The sequence below is a fragment of the Myotis davidii genome, unplaced genomic scaffold (assembly GCF_000327345.1).
Source record: "Myotis davidii unplaced genomic scaffold, ASM32734v1 scaffold281, whole genome shotgun sequence".
In the NCBI taxonomy this organism is placed as follows: Eukaryota; Metazoa; Chordata; class Mammalia; order Chiroptera; family Vespertilionidae; genus Myotis; species Myotis davidii.
The window spans coordinates 5,066,622-5,072,220 of record NW_006293784.1 but is presented as its reverse complement, the minus strand read 5'-3'; the positions used below and the strand labels follow the sequence as shown (position 1 = coordinate 5,072,220).

Here is a 5,599-nt window from a genome sequence, read left to right as displayed (position 1 = left end):
TTAAGGTAAATGTGTAAGATCGAGTCACCTTAAGTGTTGCTATTCTGAGTAAGAAAAATGAAATATTCCCGACACATTTAAGGCAGCGTATGCCTTCCCTGTCACCCCTGCTGCCCACCCCCTAATTTTTTTCTTTGTGGAGAATAAGCTGTAAATGTTTTGTAGCTGCCAGCAGCTGTTTCCTGTGGAAACCTGGGGTGCCAGCCTGTATAGATCCTGTTCCTGGGGGCTGCACAGCCCTCTTACTTTGTGTTATGGGGACTTCCCTTTTGTGCCCTGCGTGCACCCCTCCCCAGTTTAGGCGTCTCTAGGGGCAGTGGCCATGTTCTCCCCCTGGGGAGGGGGGCCCTGTGCCTCCCAGTCCTGGGGACTCCGTGCCTGGAACCCTGCCTCATCTTCTGTTCCTGCCAGACCCTGTGGGTCACCCTTCTACCCTGGTGTCTGTAAGCTCTGGTTGGGCCAGGCCAGGATGGCGGGGGGAGCGGGCCGGTCCTGTTGGGCTGGATTGTACATATGTTAATAGCAAAGACGCAATGCCACATTTTTATAATTGTGATTAAACTTTATTGTACAAAAAAACTGTTTGAAAGAAACAGAGAATCAAACAGTATTTCATTGCAAACAAAAGCTAGATAGTAACCGCACACTCCCACACTGAACACACTGGGAACCCGGGGCCCTGAGGCCGGCCACGGGCTCAGTGGAATGTGATCCGGAAGCTGCGCTCCTGCTCCTTGTGCCGCCCCTCGCACACCTTGGTCACCTCCTCCGCCTTCCTCTGCAGCAGGGCGAGCTCTGGTCCATTCACTGCAGGGAGTCCATGTGTGCGTTGAGGATCTTGCAGATCTACTGTAGCAGGTCGCTGGTGTCGGCGGGGCCCCCGGACCTGTTCAGGTGCTCGATGATGTCCTTGAGGTCCTGGGCCATGCGCTTCCGCTGTGCGTCGGTGTTCTTGGCCAGCTTGTAGGTCTTCTGGCGTTAACAGGTGCTGGTCCCCGGGGCTGCCAGATCCTGGATGCACGGGGCGGTGCAGGAGAGGCGCCTTTCACAGGTACTCCCCACAGTCGGAGATGATCACCTTCTCCTTCGGCTTCCGGTCCTTGCTGCTCTGCGCCTCGATCTGCCGCAAGACATCCAGGCCTCCCGTGACCTCCCCAAACAGCACATGCTTGCCGTCCAGCCAGTCCGTCTTGTCACACGTCAGGAAGAACTGGGAGCCGTTGGTGTTTGGGCCGGAGTTGGCCATGGAGAGCAGGCCTGGTCCTGTGTGCTTGAGGATGAAGTTCTCATCATCGAACTTCCTTCCGTAGATGGACTTGCCCCCGGTGCCATTGTGGTTGGTGAAATCGCCGCCCTGGCACATGAACTGGGGGATGATGCGGTGGAAGCTGCTCCCCTTGAAGCCAAAGCCCTTCTCGTGGGTGCACAGGCAACGGAAATTCTCTGCCGTCACGGGAACGACGTCTGAGCGTAGGAGTATCTGGATGCGGCCGGCTGGCTTGCTCCCAATCTTGACGTCCATGTACACCTGAGGGTTCGACCGGGCCTTTTTGGCAGTGGGCTCTCCCTCCTGTGCTTCTGCTTTGGGGGGCTCCGACCCTCTTCCTCTTTATTCTCTTCCAGAGTCTTCCCAGAGAACTTCTTCAACCAGTCATCATCTGACCAAACTGGTCTGGAAGAGCCTTCCTTAATCCTCATTGGTTTGGCCAAATTGACGCGAATCGTCTGTCCAAAGAGTTCAGATTCATTCATGTTGTCGATGGCTGCTGCAGCATCCTCTGCCAACTCAAGTTCAACAAAAGCAAATCCTCCATGCTTTTCTGTTTCATAATCCAGAGGAACCTGAATATCTGTGATATCTCCAAAAGGAATAAAAGCTGCATGAAGAACTTTGTCATCCACCTCCTCTGCAAGTCCACCCACGTACAGCACACGCTCGGTAGTGGCCGTCTTGCTCCCCAGCTCTCTCTCTGGAAGCCGGCGCCCGGCCCGCCCCCTTTCCAGGCCTAAGCTTATTTTCTTAAAAATTTTTTTCTTAAATACAGCAAAGCCCACACAGCCCCGCGGCACTTCCCTGATTCCAAGTAGTAAACAGCTTTCAACCATAGAGCATGAGACTCTTAATCTCAGGGTCTTGGGTTCGTGCCCCACGTTGGGCACCAATTACCGGGGTTCAACTCCAGCAGGTCCCGGGGTTCCCAAAGGTGTGGACGGAGTCGGCGAAGAAGGAATGACACGGAGACAGTGTTCAGTTGATCAGCAGTCTTGCCAGGATCTCCAGCCAGGTTCTGCTACATCTATATTTATACCAGTTGATCTTAATCCTATTCATTCTTTTCCAAAGGTTTGGGCGTTTGCTATCTCCATTCCAGGGAGTAAAGATTATGTAGCTTAAACGTGATTGTTCATAGTTAAAGTGATTAACTACCCACCTGGCACTTACGGGGTTTTACTGATAAAAATCCCCACCCTGGGAAACAACCTTTCTCTTGGAGAGGTAACCTTGGTTAACACACATAGCGCCAAGAAGGGGAGCAAACATATTAAGAACAATATGCCATATACGCCAGGTCCCTTGAATCCTAAGCTGTGCAGGTGTTTCTTCCCCGCAGTGACTGTGTCAAGCAGCAAGGGTGGTCCGGCTTCCGGCAGAGCATCTTTTCTTTTCAGTCAGTAACTTAAAGTGTCTGCTGAAATAAGAATTATAAAGTCAGTGTCTGCAGGGATAAAGGATAAAGTTTAAACACAACAGCTCCATTTTGTATGCATTTTGCATGCTTATACTAAGTAGAGAAGGAAACCTCCTAACCCCCTCCACCAATTTCCAACAATGGCCACGGTTTGTGTTGACTCATTCGGAAACCTGCAGGTATGGTCCGCCAACCAGATGTTTCTCTCAGGGCATAAGTTAGGGCATAGTGATCCCTGAAATCCTTGTCCATGCCAGAAGGACAAGGGGCAAAGGGGACCCACAGTGTTTGGGACATCTGGACATCAGTGACCCCAGAGAGGTGAGGATAGAGTACTTGCACTTCATAGTTACACACCCAAATATATTTTTTTAATGTGCACATATCAGTCTAATAACCAGAAAAGTACAAATAAAGACAAATGAAGAAAGGAAAATGTTTCATAATTATTTTAAAATTTCTTAACATAATGAATGAATGGGCACCGCTCTAGTTTATCCGTCCACATTCACACTGTGTATGAAGTAGAGTGACCAATAGGTCCACTATTACAGATGAACAGAATAATCCCAAGTTTTCACTTGGTCATAACTTCCTTTCCAAACTGTGCTGCTCACCTTTAGGCATCGTGTGGACCCCCACAGATCAGAGCCATCTCACGTGGCAGGGCATGTGTCAGACAATGGCCCAGTGTCTCCTGGCTGCCATGAATGATTACTGGGTGCACCAGCAGACAGAGCAAATGCAAGAGAAGTCAGGCCTGGTTTCTCAAAGGAGTCATAGCCCCTGCCAGACACATCCTTCTGAAAATTCACCGACATCCATGTTTCTTCCCAAAGCATCCAAGATGCTCACCCAGGGAGAAACAGGGATATGCTCTGGCCCAGAGAGAAGAGGTTAAATAGATTAACCGGAATGTCTCTGGATTTTAGGAGAAGATGGCTCCAAAGACAGGAGACATTTGTGACTGGTCTCAGGCAAGGACAGCTCACAGGCCTCTGCTGCCACTCCCGTCACTCCATCCACGTGGTGGGCCTCTCCCACACTCTACCTCTCCCACTTCTGCAGGGGCTGAATGCAGGGCCCAGCATCCCTAGCCAGATAACAGGAATGAAATCCTGGAGCCAGCGGATACCAATAGCAACCAGATGACTATAATAAAGATAGGGAAAACCTTGGCTTAAAAAAATGGGGAGAAAGGACTACATTTCTCAAATGCAAAATTTTCCTCTACCTTTCTCAATCATTTTCATAATTTTTGTCAAGGCCAAACGTAGTTTATTTTATTTATTTATTTTAAAATACATTTTATTGACTTTTTACAGAGAGGAAGGGAGAGAGATAGTTAGAAACATCAATGAGAGAGAAACATCCATCAGCTGCCTCCTGCACGTCTCCCACCTGGGATGCAACCGCAACCAAGGTACATGCCCTTGAACGGAATCGAACCCGGGGGACCTTTCAGTCCACAGGCCGACGCTCTGTCCACTGAGCCAAACCGGCTTCAGCTCCAAACATAGTTTAAAATAAGGCAGGTGGTTCCTGTCTACTTGTGCCTTTGTCCTTCAGTGACGTCCAGGCCTGTGCTGTGAAAGCATGGGTTTGCTGCAGGACCTGCAGGAGCTTCTCAGTGGGCTATTTTCTCAATCTTGTCCAAATCATCGTGTCCAGTCTTTCTATTTTCTTATTAAAATGCTCCTGGATTCTGTTGAGGATGTTCATGCTGTGCTTGCTGTCGACCATGGTCACTGCCAGGCCACTCTTGCCAAAGCGGCCAGTGTGCCCGATCCAGTGCAGGTAAGTCTCATCGTCTGGGGTCCCATCCTTGTCCACAGGAAGGTCAAAGTTGATGACAACAGACACCTGTTCAATGTCGATACCACAGGCACACACTGGTATAAATACAGATGTAACAAGACAATAGAGGACAGAACCTGGGGACCGAACCTAGCTGGAGAATCTGGAGAACCTGGCTGGAGTTCCTAGACAGAATTTGGCTGGAGATCCGGGCTAGAGATCCTGGCTAGGCTGCTGATCAACTGAACACTGTCTCCATGTCATTCCTTCATTCTTTGCCGACTCCATCCACATCTTTGGGAACCCCTTGACCTGCTGGGGCTGGACCCCAACACTATAATTGAAACTTTGTTGCTGCTCCAGCTCAGAGGCCACAGCCTGCTGAAAGCAGTTATCTGGGGTTTGTTTAGCTTCTATAATTGCAATTTTGTTGCTTAGAGTGGAGGTCAGAGCCTGGCCACAGGGGGGAGGAAGCTTGGCTTCCTCCATCACTGGGGCAAGCAAGCCTCCTGCTCGCTTCAGCTGCATGGCTGCCGGCCATCATCTTTGTTGGTGGTTAATTTGCATATCTTGCTGATTAGCCAATGGGGAGCATAGCGGAGGTATGGTTAATTTCAATCTTTGTCTATTATTAGATAGGATAACTGACAGATTTTAAATCTTCAAATGCTGAATAGCTACATAAATTATTTGGAATTTTTCCTTAGAAAAGATTTACCTCTGCTGCCCTATATATTACTTGTTTGTTCAATTGTGGATTCCTGGCTATTTATTTTATACTTTGGATTATAATCTATAACTATTTTATTTATTTTGTTACCCAAATTGTCCCAGGTTTGTCCATTGGTAGTTCTTTTAGGTTGACTCCTATTTCTCTTTAACATGCCTAATTTTTTGTGTTTTTGTTTTTTGAGCACTTCCTTACTCTCAGGCATGACCAGATGTTCCAGTCTCATCTTAATTCGTCTCTGCCTCAGCCCTATAACCAGCCATTTTTCCAAGGAGCCTGATTCCTTGTATTAGACAATGTCACATACCCCTAATTTATTGTTGTGATTATTTTAAGACTTTATCCTCCTCCCCTAACTTAAAAGTTATTTAACCAGGGAAAG

At 48.5% G+C, this 5,599-nt stretch overlaps 1 pseudogene; it reads right to left on the bottom strand.

The window, feature by feature from the left end:
* Window positions 1–982: 982 nt before the first annotated feature.
* On the bottom strand, window positions 983–2,106 carry LOC102753603 (annotated as a pseudogene).
* Between the last annotated feature and the right edge of the window lie 3,493 nt (window positions 2,107–5,599).